This window comes from Apostichopus japonicus, chromosome 11 (genome assembly GCF_037975245.1).
Source record: "Apostichopus japonicus isolate 1M-3 chromosome 11, ASM3797524v1, whole genome shotgun sequence".
Lineage (NCBI taxonomy): Eukaryota > Metazoa > Echinodermata > Holothuroidea > Aspidochirotida > Stichopodidae > Apostichopus > Apostichopus japonicus.
The window spans coordinates 14,492,150-14,518,012 of NC_092571.1; the positions used below are offsets into that span (position 1 = coordinate 14,492,150).

The window sequence follows — 25,863 nt, forward strand, 5'->3', positions numbered from 1 at the left end:
TATATTTTTGGATCTTATAGTGTCCTTTCAGATCTATGAAAAATTCTGTCGAAGCTTGATGTTGTTTAAATTGTGTCAGCAATTAGTATGAACAAAATTATGGAAAGTTAAAGAGAAAAAGAAATATATTCATTAAAACATTAGCTATAGTGTGATATATTTGCAATATATTTGTTGATATTACACTTATAAATATTACTGCTATAAAAAATATGCGAACCCTTGTCTGATAGATTATTTATTCACGCATTCGTACTCGTTGGATACTTCAAATATTCAATGAGTTTACGATTCTGTTTGTGGGTTTTCAGTGGGTTTTTGGTGGTTGTTAAACAGGCTGGGATTGTTTTTGGTTTTGTTGACCTTTGGTCCGTGTCCATTTTCTTTGCACGTGAAAAGCACACAGTTTACGTTACACGTCTTTAAACGGATATGATTCACATGTATTGACAAACAGTATCATTCTTGTCATTAGATATTGGTTATAACATATTGTCTCACATGAGTAGGCGAGGCTTCGAACAATTTCTTTAAATGATTCAGTGGGGACACAACAACAATATGAAAAAATGAAATTTTCTGTTGCAGTAAGTTCTAGGCTCACCCTCATTTTTACTAATAGCATAAACCCGCCTACATCGGATGTCAATCAATCGTTGAAATTTCCGAGGAGGGCGATTGTCCGCAGATTTTGTTTAATCGTACTTTGCTGAATAGTTCTCCATTTGTTTTGTGTTGGCGAATAACAATAAAGACATCATGTAATTGTTTATATGAGTAGCGAACGTGTATATTGTTTTATTGCTTATACACGGGGCCAGTAACACATTTTACAGACGCATATATTATTAAAACCAGCATATGAAACGTCCTTAAACCGTCTGAAATAAGTGTTTCCAGTGATAAATGAGATACAAAATCTCATTTGTATTAAATAGTACTTGCACTTTCCCTGAACCTAATTACTATTTACACCAAATCACTTTTCCTGATTTTTCCTTCGATTGGAAAGATAGCTTGCGTGAGCTGGATGAAAGTTTATTTGTTGCTCATTTTAAGAGGAATTACACTAAATGAGGTTATCTCTGTTCTGATAATATGCCTATTTAGGATAAATAAAATTAAACCCTGCCTCTTCTTGTTTTCTGATGATTCTATTTTAGCTAGATTAACGAAATAATTGTCTAAAACTTTAAGGAACTTCCAGGCAAGTACTACCATTTGTTAATATATTTAAAATAATTTATGTTTCCTCAATAAATGAAAATATCAGCCTAGATTAGGGCGTGTTGCGTATTAACATCATGATAAGGTCACATGAGATGTAGTTTCCTAACGCTGCATTGCTAGAGAAACTGTGAGATGTGCTGCAGTGATAATGCTTGAGATGACAGTGCCACGGATTTGATTGCAAGTATTTTGAATTATAAAAATCCTACACAAACACTGACATTAATAAAAATGTTTTAATATACAGCTTCTCAGTTTAGTCAACATTGGACTGCTACAGTTTAGTTTATGATGTTTCCATATTATTTCTTACCTATATTTTAATTATTTTGGAAGTACTAGATCCCTGTAAATCTTGGTGAATGTTATTCGCATATCTCACAACAAACCTCACGAGAGCATTGCGTCTTTGCCCCCCTCACAGGAGCGAGGAACTATATGAATTATAAACATCCTACACAAACACTGACATTAATAAAAATGTTTTAATATACAGCTTCTCAGTTTTGTCAACATTGGACTGCTACAGTTTAGTTTATGATGTTTCCATATTATTTCTTACCTATATTTTAATTATTTTGGAAGTACTAGATCCCTTTAAATCTTGGTGAATGTTACTCGCATATCTCACAACAAACCTCACGAGAGCATTGCGTCTTCGCCCCCCCCCCCCCTCACAGGAGCGAGGAACTATATGTGGGGTCACCACATTTTACATTTAACGTCATGAGAAATAACCATGAAGCTTTTATTTACTAAAAGGTTATCAAGAGTATCTTCTATACAGGCTCATATTTTAAATCCAGCTATGAATCCTGGAATGCAGTCTTTCATTGCAATTTTGAGGTACGCAATGACAGACACCATACTAAAAAAAATTCCAGATCAGGCCATTTGTAACATGGGACTACCAACCATTTGCTTAAGCTTTTCTCCCCTAATATTTCACTGTATTTAATATCAATACATTGTACTTGTTTCTGTACGTTTGGGTTGAAAGATTGCAAATAATATGTATAACAATGTGAATAAGTAAGGTCGCGTCTTGAATAAGTTTCACAAATCTCGTGACTCAGGAACAGGACCTCTCCGTTTCCCCACTACACCTAAGGTCAGAGAAACTGGAGCAATACAAACACGTGTAAAAAAATAAGTTGTTTCCTTTAGTATTCGGAAAGTGGGTTAATATATTGTCTGCCAGCAGTGTTTCTAAAGGTCAGGCGTTTTTCATTAAGATATATCTTTCCCGTTCAAATAACGTTCTTACAAGCTTCATAAAATAAAAATATCAAAGAATAACGACTTACCTTGATCGGTTCTAGAGATGCTAAATTCACATCTGTCATCGAACTGTGATGTAGAAAGGGACTCCAACGGTTCAAGAGTAGCGATGCATCCAATGGTTGAGTTCTGATCACAAGAAGTAACGTAGACTAAAAGCTCTTTAGTTCCGTTATTATCTGTGTAATGTTTCTGATAATCACAGCCCTCGGGTTTGATTACTTCCAGATTTATCGGTGGATACCCGTCTGTTATTGAACAAGATAGGGCGACGTGGTATGATGCAGATGGCGATGAGGAGGGGCCTTCACAAACAAGAGGTGTAGGAGGCTGGTATACTGTAAAGAGAATACAGGAGTTATCATCAGTCAATGATAGATGATAACTACAAACACCCTCTCTTTGAAGGCTGAACTCAAGGAAAGTACCACGAGTAATCCTCCTCAATATATTCAACATTAAGTTAAGTTAATATTTATTGACTTTTCATAATATTTAAGTGGTGCATTCGTATAATAAAATACACAGACTGAATGTAAAGAATGTAAAGAAAAACTAGCGACGCTCTCACATGCAATATCAGAGTTAACACATACATTCCAAGAAGTCATCATTGCATACCGTTATTACTCGTAGTATTCAACATATTAGATTAATGAGTAATATATTTTGTTAATTTATTGTTGACTCATAGCACTTTTTGGTCTCTTTTATCCAGGATTACGTTATTTGACAAGTTGCTCTTGTTTAATTATGCAAAAGTTGGGCAAGATTTCAGTTCAAAAGAAGAAACTCAGTATATCCACCGTCAATGAGATAACAGTGACTCATTACTTTACGAGTTAAATTGGTTGTTTTTAGTACCTTTATAGATGGCAAAAGAGGCAAGGGGAAATGAAAATACAAGCTGAACGAGATAGAAAGAAAGAAAGAAAGAGAACTTGAAACTAATCCCAAAAGTCGACGTTCATATAAAGACATGTTAGACAGAAACGAGAATATTTCTTTTACCTAATCGTCATGATCTGAACACGTTGAACCTTCAACGTAACAGAACTTATACTTAGACCAAAAGGAAGAAATATACTGCAGAGACCAAGTGAAGACGAGTCTGAATGGAACCATATGTTGTATATATGAAATAGACGTAAACACGTATGAGAATATATAGAAAGACGCTTCTAACTGTTATAAATTACAATGTTGTTTATATTTCACATTGAAACTAATACACACTCTCTGTCCTTCTTTACTACCCATTAACTGAACATGAATAATGAGTTTTAATATGCCTATTGAAGTTTGCTTTACAGAAAACAGATGTGGTGAATACTGATAACATCAACATTTCGAGATTATATTATTGACATGGAACATAATTTAATGGTTCCCGGTCAACTCCCCCTGGAACGAATTCCTCTTCGGACAATCGCCCTCCTCGGAAATTTCGACGATTGATTGACAGCCGATGTAGGCGGGGTTTATGCTACTAGTCCAGTAAAAATGAGGGTGAACCTAGAACTAACTGCAGCAGAAGATTTCATTTTTTTCATATTGTTGTTGTGTCCCCACTGAATCAATTAAAGAAATTGTGCGAAGCCCCGCCTACTCATGTGACCGTCTACTCACTCTGGGTAACCTACCCACCAATTATGAGACCGATCGAATCTTGTATCATTCAGTTATCGTGATTACAAGCTGGCGTTGCAGACACACAGACACACACACATGCGTGACTGCATATATTCTTTTTGCCTCTGGAAGTTCTAAGAATAAGAAAGAGTCAAAGAAAAGTCTACCCGGAAACAAATGCAGCAATAGTGCGCGCAAAGTGCGCAAAAAATGTGAAGGTTATCTAGCTAACATGCATGTGGCAGGAGTAAATAATTCTCACAGCATCAATGCAGCTATTGCGCGCGAAGCGATAAATCTATTTTTTTCACAAATTTACCAAGCTGACTCCCAAAATATTATTATTGTATCAGTGTAGCTATAGTACCCACAATGCACGCGAAACAAAAAAGTGTTTTGGTACTTTGTCTCCTAAAACACAATCGTTTTGCTATTTAAGCTTTTTAATTCAACGATGTTTAACTACACTGCAGAAGTATTACATTGTTAGCGTGACAGAACGAAAGCGGTAATTTAGATCTCTATGTAAGTAGACCAAATTAAACCTAAATCTCACATATTTATGTGGAAAAAAAATAAGCGAAAGTCACTCTCTACATGGCAGACATGGTTTACATACAGAAAACGGTATTAACTAAATATGTTACTAATGCACGAGAATCTCGCACAAAGATGCCCGTTGTTCGTATCTTTAACTTCGCGATTATTTTTTCTCATGTGAGTTGGCCCTGTTGTTTATGCTAATATAAAATACTATAGTACGCAGGCACAGTTTTTATAGGTAACTAGCGTTATCAATTCGTCCCAATTGGGTGCTCTCGATTGACAATAATCTGTGGGCCAATAGTGTCCGGGGGGTATTGAGCGGGAGGGGAATTGTACGGTGGGAATCGACCGTGTGAGAATTGTCCAGTGGGTACTTTTCAAGTATGGGAATAGTCCAGGGTGGAAATTATCTGGGTAGGAATTGTCCGGGGTACTCGTCTGGGCGGTAATTGTCCATGAGGGAGTTGTCCGGTCATCATTTAAAGAGTGTGACGTCGTATAACCAGAATACGCTATCCACTCACTGAACAAGAATAGTGGGTTTTAATTTGACTATAACACGTTGCCCTACATAAATTGTACGTGGTTAAATTTAAAATGGTGAGTGCTGGGACTTACTAACTGACAAGTATTGCAGGTTCTCGTAAAACATGGATGTGAACTGAAGATAGTAAACGTAGGGAAAAGAATGTCGCTCGTTCCATAGTTGGAATATGCCATGAACTCATCCTTTATCTTCACAGATTCGATACACACCAAAACCCACTGAAATAACAACAGTCCAATTTCCTTACCAGAAAATGTTGCCTCAACTAAGCATACATCATTCAATAAAGACTATAGGTACTGCCCTCGTTTTATATTAATATTTGCTAAAGTTTCAATTTTCTATTGGCTCTTAGGTCAATGCCTATATGAATCCTGCAATGGTGTCGTCATCATTGGTTGTAACTAACATATATGTTAAAACATATTATGTTCTAATGTAGCTTATATCCGTCACTTTAAATTACATATGAAGACTATGAATCAACACAGCAAGGCTTCGCTGGTTTACTGTACTAAAGTACTCGTGTGTTTGTACGGTAATGGAGCTTATGGTTAAGAAAAAAGTCACTTGACCACACCCACCAGTCCACTGACTTCGGAGCAACACGTGCAAGGAAAACACTTTGAAAGAGCTAAAAGTCATATTGGGTTACATTTGTGTACTTTAACGATAACAGGGCACAAGCAGTAGAAAAGTGCATTGATTGTGTTGGTGCGATTTAGTATTCAAAAATTGTTCTTAGTCTTAAACATTTTCTAAGTGGGTGGGGTATTTTTATATGTTAGACGATGCCTTTCAAAATGATGAATACACAGTTTTCTCATTGTTTGCGTACACGGCTATTTAAATAAATGATAGACTCACCTGGACTACTTTTAGAGATGTTAAATTCACACCTGTTCGAATACTGCGGCGTGGAAAGGAACGCCAGCGATTCCTGGGTAGCGATGCACCCAATAGTTGAGTTCTCATTACAAGACGTAATGTCAACAGAAAGCTCTTGAATACCGTTTTCATCCGTGTAATGTTTCTGAAAATCACAGCCCTCGGGCTCAATCATTTCCAGATTTATCGGTGGAAACCCGTTTGTTATTGAACACGATATAGATACGTTGTAGGAGCCAGATGGGGACGAGGAGGGGCCTTGACAAACAAGAGGTGTAGGAGGCTGGTAGACTGTAAATAGATGATAGGTGTGATGAGAGTAAAGAGTATACGTAAAGTAATCATTAGTCAATGACAAGTGATAAGTACCAGCATCCTCTCGTTGAAGGTTTAAGATGGAGAATGAAAAATCAACCTTAGTAACTTCAGGCCAGTAGTCGGATAGATCTTCCTCAATATATTCTACTTTCGCTTGAAATAAATATCGATTGACTGTCTGATTCTGATTTCTTTGTATACCGTTTAAGGAGTAAGTTCCTTTAGGGGGAACGTCCCCATTAGAACGTCCGGTGAAGTTCATTGCCACTCGAAAATCAAATATGTATACATCTATGTCATCTATATTTAATTTAATATGATCTTTATTAACAACCATATCCGGGAACGAGAAGTCACAGCCTAGCATAGCGTAGCATTCCTTTGAATTTACTGTTTGTCCTTCTGTGCAGTGATAGTTACAACCGATTACGTTACAAGTATATAATACCAGGAAGATGGCAAGATGCAAGAACTTTGAAACAAGGAAACCATCCTTGTTTAAATAACTTACGACTTTTAAAGTTGTCCAACGTCTCAGACGTGCGTTTGTGCCTGCATTTATTTGAAAACTCTTATGAGAGATAGAAAGTGGTCTTTGTTACAATTCGCATGCGTTAATTTGCTTTCAACTGTGCATGTCTGGAAAATATAATTCCGACATTACAACATGCATCACGAGAGTATTCCAAACTTTTAACATCGCTTTATTTTTTACAATTTTTTTTGGCCATTCACCATTACATATTGAATAATTTATGGAATATAATTAATCGCATTGTGCTTTAACGTGACCCACCATGCGGGATACAAAAGGTCACGGCCAAACGACACTACCGAACCATCCCATTCTTACAAACGAAACTCAGGTCAGGCGAGCCAAAAAGTACATACGCCCACCGACCTGCAGAGACGAACCGCCCAACCACCCACTGAAACATTCAAAAACTACAAAAGGACGATCAGCACGCAGCGAAACAAAACTTCCCTCCCCAGCACACCACCGTCCAAAAAAGGCAGCCTTAGATAAACGGCGAAAATCGCCTTCAACCTGAAGGCGAATGTCAGATCTCATCGCCTCCACGACTGCCTGCCAACTGGCAAATTTTCCTCTAAAAATAACATCATATCTATTCCTCCAAACAAGTTTTTTGCATTAATCGCATTGTTCATTGTGCCGTTATCAGATAACTTATAAAGTTCAAGCCGTCTTACACCTCAATTTGTTTTCAAAGAATATGGCAAACTTAGTCAAACAACATCAGTCTCCATTTCGATGGTTCTCTAACCTACCTTATCTAATAACCATCCGTATATTTTGGCAGTTCCATAATGTGGAAATATATTCAAATATCCAGAAAACGTAAAGACACACGAATAGTTAAAGCTATTTCTTATTAAACTTTGTTTTTATTTCGCGATGAGCTAATCACTTGGATATATCTGTCCGTCTTTTTTTTTCAACAAAGTAACGTTTCGCCAGATATTTCAATCAATCTGGTTACTCTGAACATGTGTCTCTAATTCTCGACGGCTTTTAGTCATACATAACTGAGTATGAGTAGATAAATGTTAGGTACAACTTACCAAATAGACGGTATGTGTGTTGCAATAAAGTCGGGCCGAAAGTCCAGTCGCTGTATGTATACTTTATGTCAACTTGATAAGTTCCCGCATCGTCTAGTTGGATATTTAGGATTGAGAAATTAAAGCTAAAAAAGCAACTCCAATTGACACAATAAAGGTATTCAACTTGGAATAGATAACGATCATAAGTATGATCCCCAAACCACCGGAACAATCCAGAGTAAAGAAAGGGAGCTCGAGGAACAGCATCATCGGTAGCCATCTCGGTGAAGTTCAAATCTAAGCTAAGTATATATATATATACATGCATATCTGAAAATGAAACATTTGGAAACGATAAGTCACAGCCTACTACCACATAACAGTCTGTTGAATTTACTGTAGGTCCATCTTGGCAGTGATAATCACAATCAATATCTTCTGAAAATGAAGAAGTGATCAGAAAAATTAAGAAACCATGTAAAACCGGTACAAATCCCATATCGATAGATCGCGGTATTGTGACAACTATTCACATTAACTTTGATGCATTGATCGCAAAACTTCCCGCGTCTGTCTGTAAAGCGAGGAGCGCTGTTTATGAATCAAACCAAGAAGCCGTTTTTAAGTAACATCCGTGCATGCGCACACGTGTGTGTTTTCATTTGAATAAGATATGTGCTGACTCAAAATGAAAATGAACAGGATGACAATGTAATTAATTGTTTTGTGGCTACGTGACAATGAAATTCAACTGAACTTGAATTTTCGAGGGGAGGTATACTCTGCTGGTGTCTGTAGTGGTATCATAACCTTTTAACTGGTTATCGTAATGGATATAAGGCAATGGAAATCGCTCGGATGATTCTATTTATACATGCAAGTCAAACATGTATTGAAGTTCCTGTGTCTGCTTTGCTTTTTTTGGTAAGAAATCATAATTCGTTAATGTTAAAGTATGAAATTGTTTGTCCATTCTAGTGAAGTTTACATAGATACTTTATTACTAAACTAGATTCACCACTGAAAGAGTTGTTAAACATATCTAAGACTGAAAACATGTCTTTGAAGCTAAAATGAAGAATCATTCGAAGCAAGCTTTTTATATTTCGACAACTTTTAAACCGTACCTATTATTATCCAAAATAAGATAATTATAAGCAGTCAAATTGAGACACCCTCATAGGATTTCGGGAGCAATGTCCTTTTTATTACAATCCCACATAGTAGGCAATTAATGGGCATAGGTAGTTGTAACCATCTATTGTACTAGTTTAGAGGGAATATTTCATGTGTATATTCAATATTTTTAAATTTTACAAGATAGTTAAATATTATTATTATGTATGTGATACTAAAAACGTCCATTGATTGCCTACCTTATTTTCAACAATTCAATGTTTTGGTCGACGATGTGGAGTGCATCCTGTGCTAGAGAAGTGAGGGGCAGGACATTACGCCTGCCCTCCCACCTACAAAAGGGGGGATTTTTTTCTCCTCACCCCTGCCTCCCGCCCCACCCACCAAAACACATTTCAACGAGTTTGCTGGCTACTTAATAGTAATAGCCGAAACAACCCGGTAAACATGACGTTGTTAGAAGTGGAGAATTTGTTCATGACTATGATCCATTCCTTATAAATCATGACTATGTTACGTCATTTCAGATGATACAATTTGAAACAGTAAAGCTTCTTTAATATTTTTTCTACATTTGTGAGAACTGAGTTTCATTTTGATTGGTAGATTTGCCAATCATATAAAATGATTAATCGAGAGCGTTTGTGATAAATTGGTTAATATACTATAAGGGTTACATGTTCAGATCCTGATTGGATAACTGGGTTGTGTCCTTTGTCTTACTAAATTACCTTTCTTCACTCATGTGTGTAACATGGGACTTAAGTTTTTAGTTTCCAAGCCGATACTCATGGCTTTATCAGTTAAAATTGGTCAAGGTAACCCGTTTATCATGTAAGACTGTGTGTTATAATTTCTTAACATATTTTACATTTATAATCAGTTGCTACGTTTTCGTCAATAACTTCGTCCACATTTTAACAGATAGTGGATGACATTTTACTACAGAACGCGCAAAATGTGCAATCTAACATGTGTAAAGGTGTTATAACATACCTCATTTTATACTGATTACCGCTTGTGTCTCTTATTCACAGTTCAAACCGATCAAGCCATGTACATACGGTGGATTTCCCCCCAAAAGACGCGAGAGCATCTGTTACAATGTGTATATGGGTGCGAAATTAAATTACCTGTGACCAGAGGTTTACTGTTGTTACTGTCGTGTTAAGGGCTTGTTCTTTATACGAAGAATGTGCTATAAACTTCAACTACAACAATAATTGTTTAGCAGATAGTATTATCGTAATCATTTCTGACCTTTTAAGGTAAAAAATTCCAATTAGGGCCGTTATCAATTTGCTCGATTATTCTCTCTAATGACAAGACTTAGTGCAAAAGCAACAAAAATCCTAGTATATATGTAATCAAAGAAGATTTGTCTTCCTCTGTGTGCTTGCGTGTGTGGAGTTTGTAACTTGAAGAGCAGGATTTCTGCAACGGTTGAATCAACTGAGGCTATTTTACATCACGTAAGGCTTACAAAGAGCAGCGTAGAACATTGGTTAACCTGCGAGTAAAGAGGCTTGTTTACAAGTGACGAAAAGTTGCGACTTTCTGGACTTAATTCCTCAAGGTACGGAACATTACGGAAGTTACCACGAATAGATAACGCTTCGGTTCTCAATTGAAGGACAACTTTTACCCAATGAAAAAATCTACAAGGGCATATAGACTACTGTAACAACATTATTTTGGTGGTGTAGTGTGTGTGAGTTAATATGGAAAATATGTTGCCTTATAGGGGGATCAACAACCGGTGAAATCAAGTGAGCCTAGTTGACTCTTTAATGCGCAGTGTCATCGTGGATGCATTGATCAACTTTATCTCAGTAGGTGTTGGCGGAAACATGAACATTATCCAAATCAAGACGTTACACCATGAGATAGTTGGTTCAGTTGCAGGCGAAAACTAACATGTCTTTTTTTACATCTTATTTGAAAAAGACTACCAATTGGTTGTGAATTATGAGACATTAGATCAAAACAAAGGATTATTTGTGCTAATTTAAGCCAATTTTAATTAAAAACTGAGACTAATCATGCACATTAACATTCAATTTAAAAATGGCGTTGTACCGCCATTTCAAGTGAACATTATTTCTTTGTGTGAAATCTTACCTTATACTATTTAATTTAGTTTAATACAAGAAGCTAAAGTGTTTTCGCAATATACCGTCTGCTATATTCAGAGTATGTGTGAGTGTAACTGTTTGTGTTACAGGTAATTATTCATAATTGGCTATTGATTCAAGCTCTATCCATACAAAGTTGTCCTTTAAAATGAAATAATATTTTCCTGCATTAGATTTTCTTAAATCATTCAAGGGGAAATTTCCCGAATGGAATATCATCATACACCATCTATAGCTATTCACCATGGAATGATCTTGACCACCTGACCAATTTCCAATGATAATTGCTTTCTTTGCAGCAGTCTCCTGTGATTGTAAATCAAGCTATAATACAAACAACACATTTTGTCGCCAATTTTTAATAGATTTTTTCGTGTCACCTGTATCATAAAGAATATGGTTCGGTTTACTAACTTGACGCAAGATTGGCTTGATGATGCAGTAGATGGCGAGGCCTACAGTAATATTAATATCTGCTTTTAATGGTTTGGAACCATTAGATGCACCATTTTGTGACTTTATACAGGCAGGTTGTATGTATTTTATTAAATCTGACCAAAGTCATTCGTATAGAGTTGATTAACTTATTATGTGAAAGCAAAAAAAAAAAAAGCTTTGACTAGTCAAAGGTAACATTTATTACATTATGATTTTTCCCTTTTTGAAAAAAATACAAAATAATAAAAAGCCTTCTTGAAATAGTTTAGAGATCATATTTTATGTGTATTATTCAATACGTTCTGCAGGTTATCCAAGTTTATTGAATCGTTATGATCGAAGTATATGGAACAAAAATTCGACCATGTTGGTTGCCTAGTGTTATTTTATATTAATTCAATAACAAAGTGGAAGGATTACATGCCGTGCAAAACAATGTGGGGGAGAAGCATACTCCTGCCCCTTCACAATTTAAAAAAAGGAAATAAATCTCTCCCTCCCATGCACAACCCCAACCCCGAAACACTTGCCACTTTAAACGCCTGCTATGGCAATGTGATCGGGAAAAAACATTGTGTATATTTTAAATGGCCTGAAGTCGAGGTTTCCTAAATAAAAAATAATTCATTACGAATCAGTAATGAATTTGTAACGCAATTTTTACATGGCTGTGACAGGGCACCATGTGATGACTGCCAAAAAGCATTAAGATAGCGTCAATGTGCACAACGTAGTCCCATTAAGTTGCAATAGCTGTAATTTATTTTTCTCTATTCTTTGTACTGTTTCCCTTCTTAAGGAGAAACAACTCCGTACCGTTGTCGAAGTATGATATGTCAGATCGTACAATTAATTAAAAATTAAACTAGTCTAGTAATCATGCTCATAAGCATTTAGTTTCAGATGGCGCTGTACCACTACATAACAGAGGAAGTTATAGAATTCTAACTGCATATTTCTTTAGGTGATACGAGTAGATAGAGTATGTTATTAAATGTTCTTGTTCCTTTCAAGTAGGAGATCGATTGTTATGAGTATATATTACAGAGGACAATATCTCGGGTGGAATGTCTTTATCTGTCTCTCTTATACATCTCATCCAGCTATTGGCATTGAAATGACCTTGAACAGACGAGTTGCAGACTTACTGCGTTAGTATAACCAGACAACTAGTGAAAAATACAATACTTGGCGTGTTGTTTAGTTACGTGCAGCACAACAACTGATCACGTTGGGATTCTTCGTCAAAATGCCAACGCATAGAATCGCTTCTCGGCCTTTTGGTGATACACACCCGACGATGATTACACAGTCAGTCTCGATGCAAGGGGACTGGGGTTGAGAGCGGATCAGTCGTTCGGTAGTTTGGTTTTCGTGCCCAGGTTCTTTCCTGGGTGACTTTTCTTACAAAGTATGCATAGAATAGCTTGTCAACTAGGCAGACATATACTAATTTGTCGAGGTGTGTACAATTCGCCTGTATCGAGAAGAATATGGTTCGGTATCGATGATTGTTCAATTCAACAACTCATTGCAAGATTGCTTGGTGGTGAATGAGATGGCGTAGCCTGCAGTAAAATAACAACCAGTTATAATCAGTTTGTCGGCTTGTCGAGACCTGTTTCCAAGGGTCGTTGTTATTCTGTTTTGGGGTAATAGAGGCCTACGGACTGTCCGACCGTTTTTACTTTTGTAGATGATTTGTGTTCAGTTCGGTCAGTGTGTGCCAAGGGGGGGGGGGGGGGGGGGTCAGTCGGATGTTTGTAGTAATTGTTTGTTGCTGATAGTTTAGTTAAAGTACGGGTAGGGTTTGGTGTTGAAAGCATTTAAGACGTGACGTTTTGAAGTCTTCAGGGCGGATCACGTAAACAGCACAGTAAAGTTACAACCAATAACAATCGGTTCCGAACCACTGGGAGTATCATATTACGTAAATACCCCCTAAGTGAGAATATCAGCATATAGGCCGGGAAGCTTGGCCTCGTATGAGTTATAATAATTCTGACCAAAGTCGTTCATGAGGGATACATTTCGGATATCTTACGATGTTTCTAAGTTACTAATATCTGAAAACTGTTAGTCTGGTCCCCTTAATTATGTACATAAGATAGTATATTATAGTAGTTATTTTTTCTGGCGAGGTCATTTTTGCATTCAGAGAATTGTTATTTCTTCTTCATCATTTTTGATTTACGTCTACATGTTTCCTTTCAACTTTCTCAGCAGCCCTAGTCACCTCAATCAATTAGCATATTTTTTTATACACCCTGCATAGTTTTATTCATTTCTATTTATCTATAATCATGTTATCTCTCTGGAGTAAGTTTATGTCTTCGTTTTTATTGATTCAGTGATTGAAATGAAATTGAACTAGATTAAACACTTGAATTGTACTGAGTTTTAACGGTCAATACCGCAGTACACATTGAACGAACTAGCGACCCTCTTATGTTTGTGTAACTTAAGTGATACCGAGTTGATTATCTAAATTCATCAGGTTGTTATTACAAGTTACCGTCGATTCGTCTCTTCCGCTCCTTGTCTACTCAGTTCCGACGGTGGCGAGGGGAAGGTTAACGCTGCATATCCAATGCACTAATCCCCTAATGGTATTTGCATATTGTGTGTATGGAAATGACTTTCAGCAAACACAAAGTTACCTTAAACATGTTGATGCTGTGGGTTGTTCACCAAAGTAATAATTGCTCTATTTAGGAGAGATATGGGTTGAATTCAGTATCGCAGGGCTGCCATTTTGATGAGATAAAGGAGTATAAGAGATGACAGTCATTGCGGTTCATTTTTAGCGGCGAATAATCGCCATCCAATTGTTTTTACTCTTTTAACCAACTATACTTTTCTATTCATTTTACGCAACTAAGAACCTTGGCGGTTGAGGGACTAATGTATTCAGCCACCGTCCCAGACGGTATGTCTGAGGCGCGAAAAATACATTCCATACTTGTCTTACGTTTTCGGGAGACTATCCCAGCACAAGATGTTACCAGGCGATGGAAGCATTGCCAAATACCTTTATATTTTATTCTGATAGATTCTTATAAATGAAAAGCATTGCAAGTGCCCTCGATATTTACATTGTAAACTTTTTACAATAAGGTCTATGAAACTAAAATGTCGCCATCACATTCAAGAGAAAGTTATCTCTTGTTTCTGAATGACAAGTTGTGGTCCTTAAGCTCCTACGTGTAAAATGCTGCTTGTATTTTGTCATTAACATAACGTCCTTTGCGCTATTCTTAAAGGTTAATTAAAGATAGCTTTCACGTACCCAAAACAAATACCTAATATTTGTGAACGATAAGTGACACGCATTCCTTACGATTGGCCAATCTCATTATAATATGTGTATTTACAGACTTTGATTATACACGTTGTTGATTTCTATTATTATTTTCACATGTCTTTCTAATACCTCACAGTTGTTTATGGGATGAAGATGTAATTAACAAATTCGACGGCATGTTTCACAGTATCTATTAAATCTCTTTTAATAAAAGGATCTATATTATTTCTTGCTTCTTCGAGTTATACGACTTACTGTATGTTGTGTGAAACATGGAATGTTAGTCCCTCCAATATTTCCTACTTTAACCAACCTTCTTTCTTCCATTTCGTTAATTTGATAGTTTTTTTACCATCTTAAAAGAATATTAATAATGTCTTAAAGTCGCTAACTTTTAAACAATATTGTTATTTTACAACTGTCACGTCTTCCAAAATTCCTGCTCTTTTACAAAGTTCTTATTTTCAAAGTTGGTCAGCCAGTTGAATTGGCCCTCTCATTTATTATAATATCACTTTCTACCCCAACATCATCTCTCAAGAATAGCTGCTGCCACACAAAGATGGTTTTATTTCATATGTTCCTGTGTGCCTCGTAAGCGATATCAAACTATAAATTGGGGCGAATCCGTAGTTTTTTTTTAAGGAAATGGATAAGTTCTTCGGTCGATGAAGCTGCCTCCCGTGTAGGAGGGAAGATTTGTTGGGAGCATCCTTATGTAAAATGGTGCAATCTGATGCATTTGTAAACTATAAATTAGGTTTATTATTAAGTCTAAGCGCAACAGTACTAATAACTACTTTTAAATTGTGATGTTAGGTTGAAATGAAGGAAGTAATGTACACCTCCACTCATAAAATCAGCTGCTGTGATAACAATATACATATTCGATCGATATAGAACTTAATATAGAGCAGTCTTCCACAGTTCTTGACTCGTAAGTAAGCTCACCGATGTCATATCGCCGATCCCGAAGAAAGATGATGAATGCATTAATAGTTCGATAAGCAGTAACATGATTAAAGTTCTTCGAGATGAAACACAATTAGATCGCTTATCTATCAGTCCAAAGTACTTATTCATCTCACCCGTTACATTTCTTTGAATACAAAATATGTGTCGCTTTAACGCCAACATGAATACATTTAAAGCTTGTTCATTACGCATTGCGCATTGTGTGTGAGATGCCCTCGCTCTCTTCTCTAAATGAATGATATTTATTTAAATGATTAGATTATATATAATTACCTGTATTGCTCTAATATGGTGTAAATTTGTGAGACAAAACACAGTTAGTAGAAACCTTAGCCAACCAATTTCAAGTGAATTAGATGTATTTATTTCCAATTCTCTCAATCCGCTGAATTTATAAGCGTCATTAAGCTTTGGAAATAGTAATGTGTAATTTTAATATAGCAAATATATAAAGACCAGAAAAGTAAGATAAAGATGTAGGCAGACCGTATAGTGTGTATCAACGTGGGGATGTATGTCGTCGTGACTGTGCGTGTCATGTAAAAAAAAAGAACATATTATTCATATTAGAAACTGTTTCTCTTCTTTTCTTTACACATGTGTTGGTTGACTGTTGGCTACCTAGATGTACACCCTCCTATAGTATTACAGTTATTATATTTATAACTCTCTTCTACTCTAGTTCAATAGACGAAATAAAGTGCGTAGAATTGTGAAGACACGGTCGTACTTTTTCTTTTCGCAATAACTTCACCAGAATTGCTGTGTATTTCAATGAATGAAATCATAAGTAACTAAAACAAGCAGGATCCTTAATATCTGTGCTTTAATCTGTCACGGTTTCGTAGTCTGACTTTTCCCTGAATATCCTCTCACTGAATTTTGAAGTTTATCTCATCTGCCAACCACCGTAAGTTAGCTCTCTTCAAAACTAGATTCGTAATACCGTAGCTATTCCAGGTAAAACTAGGCGTTTTGGGTAGCAAAGAGTAAACTGCTTTACGGTGGATACCAACTTTTTCGGAATGTTCCAAAAAAAGTGCTATGCGGAGGATATCAGATGAGCGTTACGGCGAGTGACCTGTACACCTTACCAATGAGAATATTTTCTTTATTTTAAATTCAAAAGAATGAGGTGTTGAAGGGACTGCAAAGTGCTCGATGAGATAAGAATCTAGAGGCAAGGGTATGGTTGATACGGAGAGTACCAAATTGGAACCTTAGTTAGTACCATATCAGCGGCAAACTAATATAAGATGAGTTCTGCTAATGATAATTGGGTCTTGCTTTTGAAAGTTCCGGATAGTTGATGCTGCTTTCTACAGCATATCTGTTAATAATGTGCCAACCGCATACTGATCTTCTGCAAAAGACAAAATAAATATTAGCCCGTGACTGGAAAATTAATTAGACCTTTCCACAATGCGGTACATCAAGATTGTTGCAACTAATTTGCATATAAATTGACAAATACCAAGCAATTTATCCAGACAGCTAATGCGCTACATGAATTAGAATTTTGAAACACCAAAATGTTACATACACAACCGTTAAAAGCAATGCGATAAAATCAAAACCCAAATAACTAATGATGATCGCAAAAAGCGCTAAAACATAATATAGTGAGTTTTACTTGCAAACAATGTAAACCTATACAAAGTCCTCAAAAACACGACATCACATATTCCCAAACACCAATAGGAAGAGACCCATAACCTCTTAAACACCTTCAATATATCTAGAATCAATGAAAAACTTGGGATTTTGTGAAAATCAGAAAGCACTCAAAAGGATATGTACAGAACCGAGGAATGTAGGAACCGAAAAAAGTAATGGCACATCTGGAATCGTAAAGAATACTCATTCTGTCCTACGGAATAATCAATAATTTGAAATCTCTTTCACCTTAATGGCTAGCCAGACTATACCAAGAAAAGTCTCTTACAGCAAAATATGATCAGAAATGATGATATAAGAAAAACATTGAACACCAAACGATTGTCTATAGAGTCTAGCACAAATACTATTTATGATATTTCCAGAGAACCACAGGGACGTTAACAAACCCTTAACTATAATACAAAACATTACATACATAACGTCGGAAAATACTTGTAATTGTCAAATGTCAGTATTCTACCATTAGGATCGGTTTTTAAAAATACATTATATATCATTTTCTCTTCTGTGATTATCTTGTCATGTGATACACTTAATTTTGAAATGTTGGTTCCATTCATTTTCATTTAAAAATTTAAATATTCGTTCAGCATTGCTATAGTTTTTGCTTTTATATTCGATTCAATGATTAACAAGTCAGGTGAATATTCGTTGTTTCTTTTTCGAATATTGTTTGATCTTGTATAGAATAAATGAAAGAAGTGATTTCATTTCTTGATCGAAACAGTTTTGGGTAACTTGTTTTCGTAGGAAAGGTAATATAGACACCTATTCTGCTTCCTGTTTTTACTTTCATAATTCAGAGCATACTCATTTTAAATATATTGAAAGTATTTTATTCTCATAAAGGACATTGGAAATCTTCACAATTTAAGTTGTGTTTATAACATTATTTACACGTTGTCTCTTTTAATTAGTGTCACCGTTTAGGTTCATTAAGAAGGTTATTGTACAGAATATATTCAATGATCGTTTATGTATCAAACGTAGTTTTAGGACTTGATTGATGTCAAAGCTTACAAATCTGGATATCGTTTACATTATTCACAATTTTAAAGCATAAATATATATGACAGAAGAATCATTGGATATTCACTTGGTGCTTAATATTTTATATCCTTGCTTTATTATAATTGTATTGAAATATATAATTCCATAAAGTAGAATTAACAAACTTCTCCGAATGTCTTGCAATATTATAAGTTTGTAGAAGAAAAGAAATATTCACACAGTTCATGACAGTTGCGTATAAATAGCACATTGTTTAAATCAGCAGATGAACTCTCCTGAATAAGTGTTATCGATTAACAAAGATGACACATAATCACATTAGGTGTCATTAATACTTTCACTTACCCAGGAAATGATATACTAATAACTGTAAAGCAGTTTAATTTTACTTTCCCATCCGTTAATGAATGATCAATATTGTCTTGTTTTTTTTTTTACATGACGCTGACGTTCATTAACATGCTGTTACCTGATTTCTTTATCAAGCAGATCGAAATTCCATTAAATATGACACTATTTCTTGTGAACCTCTGCTACATCAGAGAGGTGTCTCCAATACACCCATAGTTCAATTAAACAGTAAAACAACATTTTGAAACTTCTTGACGCCTGTTTCTCACTTTTAGCTAACGCAGCTGTTTGTGCTAACCAACGGTAATAACAAGATCCAAACATACACGTTTTGTTTGATACCACTTTACTGATTATATAAGTATATGATTTTAAATCAGTTTGTGAACAATATTCGGAGGTTTGATTGACGCCTGTTTCTCACTTGCAGCTTACGCAGCCGTTTGGTTGATCAAAGGCACGACATACCAGTGGCGTAGCTGGGGGGGACAAGGGAGGATACGTGCCCCGGGTTTAGAGGGCGCTGAAATGGGAGAATGAGAGTAAACAATAAAGCACTTTTTAGAAAAACATGACGAATTGATGTTTGTCGTCAGGCATGAATATTTTCCAGTTATAGAATCTGAACTGAATGTAGTTGTTTTTATTAACAAATTTATAGATTGTGATTTCTCCAGTCCATTTCGACCGTTTTCTCTTTTTAATTCTGTTCTGTATAGGTAATGACTACATGTCACGGTAATTTCGGGTATTTCAGTATACAGTTCCAAGGCAGTAGATTTCGAAAGGTGGGAATATCATAAGCGTAGGAGAACAATTTGATTTAGGGGGGGGGGCTGTAACGACTTGCCCGAAATATAAAAAACAAATTTTTCGCGCGCCTTGCGCGTAATTTATTTTTCTTTCAGGGGCGCAATTTTCTATTCTTGCACCCGGGCGCCAAAACTTCTAGCTATGCCACTGCTGTACACTGAAAACTTAAATTGGTTCACCGACTAACATAACGTTAGTCCATCTGGTGCCTCTCCCGACTAACATAGCCTTAGTCAGTTGCTATACCGACTAATTTATTCCTTAGTCAGTTGGATTTCTTAGTCGGTCATCTTAGTCCGTCAGCTTAGTCGATCAACAATTTCTTAGTTGGTAAATGTATATTAGTCAGTTACATTAGTAAAGACCGACTAATTTATATGAGCCACCGACTAGTTTATAGCAGGTTTTACATTAGTCAGGATGGTGCCTCTCCCGACTAACGTTTCTTAGTCGGTATCGACTGACTAGTTGCACTGACTAGAATCACTGAAAGAATTAAACCCGACTAGTTTCACTGACTAGCATCACTGAAAGAAAAGAGAGCAGAAGAAACACAAATAATGTGTACGTTGGCAGTATTTATTTCTGATAAAACTTCTGATGTCTACAAAGGCTGACTTTCGACAGATAGAGAAGAAATCGCTGTAAACAAAAATCTGAAAATATGATTTTATTCCAACAAAGTTAAGACAAGTTAATGGATCAAACATGAATCGCAAAAGTATAGCACTGCACAATAATGCAAAGTTGAATCTTGGGCAAGGGCTCCTCATGACTTTCGTTTTAAAGTGGTACCTCAAATCGACACCAGTTAAGTCTTCACGAACAAAGAGTGTTTCTCTTAACTACAAATGGCCTCCCACTTGTCTTCAGGAAGCCAAAATCTGCACCATTATTGACCTGTGAACAGAAAATATGATATACGTGTAAGCACAGATACAGATATAGCACATGATAACTCACATTATCATAAACATACATTTACATTAAAATTTTATAACATATTGGGAGGTATACATTTAAATCTAGGTCCCTCAAATTATAAGCCAGGATTAGCAGCTTTACCAAATATATATTAGCTTTGAACAGCATAACACCAAGTTATTTTTCAAAGCTTAATAATTATGTTAATCATGTTAATTATGATCCCAATAGACCGGGAGCCCAGCGGGTTTGGTTAGCTGGGAAGGTAACCAATTGCCTTGTACATCACAATGTTTACAGTGCATTCCTGTATATGAAACCAGACGACTGGCAAACCGACTGTGGTGAGTGTGGCTGGGAGAGCAATTTTAAAGTCACCTGATAGCTAACCTAGATCAGTTTTCATGGTAACACATCAAAGTAAGTACAATGTGTCAGGTATGGCCCCAAGAGCAACAAATGGCCATTGCCAGTAATTATTGGTGGTGGGGTACCCCTGCCAGTGATCTATAATTGACCCCTCAAGGCTGACCTAGGTCAGCTCATGAGGTAACCACTTGAAACCTACTGGAAAATGTTGGTTAGGACTTCAGATACAACTGATGGGCATTGCCAGTAATTTTTATTGGTGGGGTACCCCTGCCAGTAGACCCCCAAAATGCCCATCCCCTCATTGACCTAGATGAGCTCATGATGTAACCAGTTGAAAACTACTGGAAAATGGTATCACTTCATATGAAAGGGATGGGCATTTCCAGTAATTTATATTGGGGGGGGGTACCCCTGCCAGTAGACCCCCAAAATGCCCATTCCCTCATTGACCTAGGTCAGCTCATGAGATAACCAGTTGAAAAATTACTGGAAAATGATAGGTATCACTTCATATGTAAGGGATGGGCATTTCTAGTCATCTACATTGGTGGGGTAACCCTGCCAATAGACCCCCAAAATGCCCATCCCCCATTGACCTAGATTAGCTCATGAGGTAACCAGTTGAAAACTACTGTAAAATGATTTGCAGGACTCGATATGTAAGGGATGGGCATTTCCAGTAATTTATTTTAGTGGGGTACCCCTGCCAGTAGACCCCCCAAATGCCCCCCCCCCATTGATCTAGGTCAGCTCATGATTTAACCAGTTGAAAATTACTGGAAAATGATTGACAGGATAGATATGTAAGGGATGGGCGGACTATGGCAGTGGTGGCCCACCAATATAAAATACTGGAATTGCCCATCCTAACATATGAAGTGATACCTATCATTTTCCTGTAGGTTTCAACTGGTCAAATCATGAGCTCACCTAGGTCAATGAGGGGATGGGCATATTGGGGGTCTACTGGCAGGGGTACCCCACCAATAAAAATTACTGGCAATGCCCATCCCTTTTATCTGAAGTCCTAACCAACATTTTCCAGTAGGTTTCAAGTGGTTACCTCATGAGCTGACCTAGGTCAGCCGTGAGGGGTCAATTGTTGATCGCTGGCAGGGGTACCCCACCACCAATAATTACTGGCGATGGCCATTTGTTGCTCTTGTGGCCATACCTGACACATTGTTCTTACTTTGATGTGGTTACCATGAAAGCTGATCTAGGTTAGCTATTAGGTGACTTTAAAATTGCTCTCCCAGCCACATCCACCACAGTCGGTTTGCCAGACGTCAGGTTCCATATACAGGAATGCATTGTGAACATTGTGATGTACCAGGCAATTGGTTACCTTCCCAGCTAACCAAACCCTCTGGACTCCCGCTCTACAGATCAGTGAAAATTTGACCAAACTTATGAAGCTTGCACGTAAATTATATACTAGACTGTTTTTTTTTTTAAAACAGGTTATGAAAAGTATCTTTAATATCATTAAACAGTTGGGTACAATAGTAAAACTCACTCTTCCATCTTTTTTCTCTATGGTACTTGTTCCTTTGCTTTTTGGACTCTTGGATAAACTCTTTTGTTCTGCGAAGGGTACCAATATATCATCTTAAAACATGTCTGTAAGCCATATATAACACAGTTCTCCTCTTCTGTTGTTGCCTCCACACTGGTGTCGTACATCACAGGAAAACTCACCCTTGACTTAGATATTTGGCTTTTCAATTCCTGCTGGAAAAAAGAAACAGCAAAGTATTCATCATTTGAAAAAGAAAAAAAAAAAAGTTGTCACCACAAAGTTATGTGAGATTTTCTTCCACTACCGTCTCAAAAAACAATCCCAAAGTTTGAAGCAGACTGTATAAAGCTGAAAATTTGAACGAGAGTGTCATCACCATTGCAACCAGAATCAAATGCCCAGAATACAGAGATAATAAAACATGGGCTAAATCTTTGTTTGTTTTTATGATCTTTAAAAATATAAAATTTTAGAAACAGAAATGCACTGAGCCAACTTATTAATAGGCATAATCGTTTTTAGTTGTTATTTTGCTTGCTCACATAACAAGCCTGTTTAGACCTAGGCTAGAGGAGAATCAGTACTTTGTTACACTAAGTTTGTCTTTCAGTCGTTCTGATTTAGTCTTACTAGTAGTACTAAAATATATAACGGACCGGCGAAGACTAGAGAATACCCAGAGTTTTAGGAACTGCGTTAAACTGTATGATCTGACCTATTATTTACGTCAATGAGTTTCATTCAATCTAGGATCAAAAAGAGAAAACTAATTAATCTTAACCTTTAAACTTTGCTACTAAACAGATATGCTTGAATTACAAATAAATGTCAAAAAAAACATCATAATCTACGAATCGATGCATATACATATAGGCCTACATAAACAGAATATTTTGAATTCGCGCAAGTGAACCCTGCACTACATTGGACAGAAAAAGAACGTGCAATTAGACCAAACTAAACATACTAAATTTTCCGTTACTTCTACATAAAATATCAATACAAATACAACAACTTACTCTTTTTGCAGTATACTAAAAGCACATGTTATAATAACTTCAGACTATCAAGTTTTCCTGAGAAGAAACGGTTAATACTTCTTACAGTAAACAAGTCGACCGTGAAGGAATGTCGCAACTGTTTCCTGGGCGTGACGGGAAATTAAATACTAAAAAATGATAAATGAAAAGGTTAAATAGAACTGAAGCGTGCATCCTGACTGCTCGCAACATATAATACCGTTGACTAGCCAACATAATTTGTTCAGCCTACTGTGGCTGTACGTTTGAAGGTCTAGCCTTGCTTATCCAATATCACAAAGCCTACCCATTTAGATTCACATGGGAAATTACAGGAAATCTTTACCAAATGAGTGTAGACTTCAAATAAACTATTGAGACTTATAGTTCCAGCATTTGTTTGGGAATAAATTAGAAGATTATGTGCCACTGTTCAATCTAGCCCAATACACACATAACACATTGTTAATTGGTGTTTAGAATGCACACTTTAGTGTTGAGAATGCACTGCAGTACCCAGTAGAAGCCTATAGGCTACTCACTGTCATTGCACTTGTGTATTGAGAAACGCCAGCGTGACAACGGTAGCGTTACACTAACCATAATACAGTACTAGTGCCAGTGGCCTAACAATTAACTTTAATTTTACCTTTAAGTTAAAGGAATAACAGGTAGGCCGATGATGGCAGTTAATACCTCCATTCTTCTAAAGACCTTCTTTGGTGATTTACGGTTGAAAGTTGCTTAGAGTGATCGTATGACACTATGCCAAGTCCAGCAAGCTGCCGTTGCCTCTCGGTTTCCAAATTGAAGTGAATCGAATTGGGTTAAAATACATTAGTCCGTCGACACCGACTAAGCTACGATTATGGCGTAAATCGGGTGTCCGTATCGTTCTTAGTCCATGGGTTAAAATACCTTAGTCCGTCGCCACCGACTAAGCTGTGATTATATTTTCCTTAGTCAGTGTAAACTGACTAAGAAGCAGCGATGAAACGAAGATTTTTGCTAGTTCGTGTGCATTGACTAACGTTACAGACTAATTTAACGTTAGTCCGTGGCAATATTGACTAGTTTATTTTTTCAGTGTATACACGTATCATTTCATACGGGTTCACTGTTGATACGTACAATCTACTTTTAGTAATGTTTCATCTTGTATAACAGTCTACGAGGACCTTAAATATGGAAATGCTGTAGGTCAAGACGCGATTAACTTTTTAACACTATGTATGTATTTTTTGAAAATCCTATTACCAATTTCACAAGGTGATAGTCACATCCAAGCCCCTTATTCGAAATACTCTTATTCTAGATTGGCTAATTGATGACAATTCCATGCGTTCTCAATATTATAATATTCACTTGATATGATTGTATATTGGTTGACCCTTAGTTAGATCCTGATGTCAAAGTGGGCTGGTTGGGTAGCGCCGTTTGGCGTGACGTTTTGGATCCCGCAGGTCATGTAAAAAGCACATTTAGTTTCCTCAGAGGTTACATCCGTTGAGCTCCGCGATGGCTACGAGAGATGTTTATCCGGAACGAAAACTGATTGCGTAATTTTCTTATTTCGCTGTATTCTCGTACTTGGCTAAGGCAGTCAGGGAGGTGGGTGTGTGTGAGCCGACCCCATTGGTCGCAGCGCACTGTAGCTCTGTACAGGTAGTCTCTGATTGGTCGAAGCCATTTTTAAAGTTTATGCAGGGAGGGAGTGTTTACGGGGAGGGGAATTTCTGGGGTAATTAAGGTTATTTCGTTGTCGGTCGGGTGCATGACGAGTACTTCTCCCTACTAGACCAATGTATATATGTAACATATACGATATAATATTAGAACGAGACGAGGTATTATACCTTTTTTAATATTACAACTCTGGTGTCTGCTTCCAGGTTTAGAGTTAATTTGTACCCGTCCCCCATCTACCGCCCCTTCTCTCCGGTTGGTCTCGAGACAGGTTCCCATTGGTGGCAGCGGTGGGATTCTGTTTCTGGTGTGGAACGAATCTAGATGTCTGGTACCAACCGCTTTGACCAGACTGTGGTGAACAGCCGGCTACGTAGTGACCTCCAGAAGAGAAAATCCCTGATGTATACGTGCCGGATAGATCTTGGGAAGGGATGCAACCAACGAAAGATCAAGACGGGCCTGGCCGGGAGATAAAGGGGACGGTG

At 36.9% G+C, this 25,863-nt stretch overlaps 1 long non-coding RNA gene across 1 annotated transcript; it reads right to left on the minus strand.

Moving 5' to 3' along the window:
• Positions 1-20,216: 20,216 nt before the first annotated feature.
• Positions 20,217-24,787, minus strand: LOC139975711 (uncharacterized). The gene is made up of 3 exons (XR_011795860.1): positions 24,036-24,787; positions 22,668-22,882; positions 20,217-20,752 (listed from the first exon to the last, which is right to left on the minus strand). It is a non-coding gene; the product is annotated as an uncharacterized lncRNA (long non-coding RNA).
• Between the last annotated feature and the right edge of the window lie 1,076 nt (positions 24,788-25,863).